At 44.6% G+C, this 1856-nt stretch overlaps 1 protein-coding gene across 10 annotated transcripts in view; it reads right to left on the bottom strand.

Annotated features, from left to right (window-relative positions):
- Positions 1 to 1856, bottom strand: part of LOC108625920 (glutamate receptor ionotropic, kainate 2) — a 116966-nt gene that overhangs the window by 33617 nt on the left and 81493 nt on the right. The window lies entirely within an intron of this gene.

Genomic DNA, 1856 nt, shown 5'->3' with positions numbered 1-1856 from the left:
AGTCAGTCGTCCACGAGCATCGAAGTAAGAAGCAGTGCTCCACATATTGTATACATTTTTCATGTTCGAAATATATATTGTGTTTTATTTAAACGTGTTCTTGATTAATAATTCAAGTTAATCCAAAAATACTGCCCAAGTTAATCAGACATTTAAAAGTGGACAAGATAGCGGGCATTTAATTATCGCTAACTGATCGCACGCGTCGGATCAGGCCTCTCGAGTTTCATATCTGAGAGAAAAATTCCGAGGAATGGAAAGCGCGGGCGGATCTTCTTCGGACGGGAGATTGCAAAAAATGCCGGAAGAGAAAATCAAGCAATACGGAAAGCGAACGTACAAAGGGACGGAAGGAGGCGGTTAGAAGAGGATCAGGACGTTTTCTGATTACTCAGGCAACCAGCGGTATATCCGGTATTCCCAACGGGACGAAGCATGCAAATAATCGGTTTCCTTCGGCCACGTTTGAGCCAAGATTGCCTCTCGACCAGAGGATCTGCGAAACCCCGCTCGCCTGTCCTACGATAATCGACGGCCCATAATTAAAATTGAAAGAAACGAGAGATTTCACGCGATTGGAACTCCCGGGGACCGGATATGAAAACGATTCTAGCTTTATAACTCGGTTTTATTACTCGCGTATCGACTCCTTTCGCTGCGAATTATACAGATCAGCTTTAAACGGCTGATCCTTCGGTTTAATATAACGTCGACGAAACTCGTTTGCCCTGAGCAAAATGAATTTCTTCTCTCATCTACACTCGGTCATTGATAAGATTCGCGTGTGCCAGGTATTAATATACTCTCGGACGCGTCGTTCGTATGATCATCCGGAGCTCGCGGCCGTCGTGGCAGCGACGCCGCACCGTGGGAATTCAATTAAACCGGTAGATGCTTCCGGGAAGAGAGCATTTGCCAAAGCGGGACGCATTATCGCACGTTTATTCTACCTGCTGATGGTTCCTCCTCATTTCCATTTGGAATTAGATTTATCGTCTGGTTTGTTACCTCGTAGCTTAAACCTTATTCGGGATTAAATTCTTCTTGAAATATAGAACAACTAATGTACAATTACTTACGTCATTCAGTTTACAACGACGTGACCGAGAGAAAAGATTTTTATTTAATCCAGCTACGAGCAATAATTTTGTTATTCGTATGTAAAAATCAACTACCCGTTTTTATCTTGTTGAATAAACCGGAACCAACATTTTCCGTTGTAAGCGGGAGAGGGAATGCGAAAAAAAAAAGGTGGAACAAAAGCTGAAATCGCCGGTTGATTCGACGTTGAACGGTTCACGGGTGACGCGCAATTTTCGTCGCACCGATGCTTCCACGGATTATGCAAATTTCGCCTGGGCGAGCGCCGCGCGCGCCGCGTTGTCGTGGGATAAAAGGGCCAAAAATCGGTGGAAAACACCGTCTACTCGGATACGGCCTCTCGGCCCCGATGGGAACCGGGACGAAAATCTGATGCTCGAAAATACCAGCTATGTACCACGGTTTTGCTAATCGGTAAGCCAGGGAGAGAGAGAGAGAGAGAGAGAGAGAGAGCGAGGGAGTCAAAAATAGTGGTACATATTCGTCATTGCACCTGCATGCCAAAACTCGACACGCACCGCTTCCCTGATGGCTCGCAACCGCATCGATTACGGTTTACAGGATTTTGATTGGTGAACAGAGAAAAAAACGCCAGCCGGATTTCATAGATTTCGTCTCCCTCAATACTTCGTTTTTTCACTTCACGATTATTCAGATTTTCATGCGGTTCATTGACACCGAATATTATTTATTTTTGTTAACAGCGTTACAACATAAACGGTACAATTTATCTGACATTTGATCTGCCTTTCAAC

The sequence above is a fragment of the Ceratina calcarata genome, unplaced genomic scaffold (assembly GCF_001652005.2).
Source record: "Ceratina calcarata isolate Rehan_Ccalc_2016 unplaced genomic scaffold, ASM165200v1 scaffold379.2, whole genome shotgun sequence".
In the NCBI taxonomy this organism is placed as follows: Eukaryota; Metazoa; Arthropoda; class Insecta; order Hymenoptera; family Apidae; genus Ceratina; species Ceratina calcarata.
This window is presented reverse-complemented; position numbering and strand designations above follow the sequence as displayed.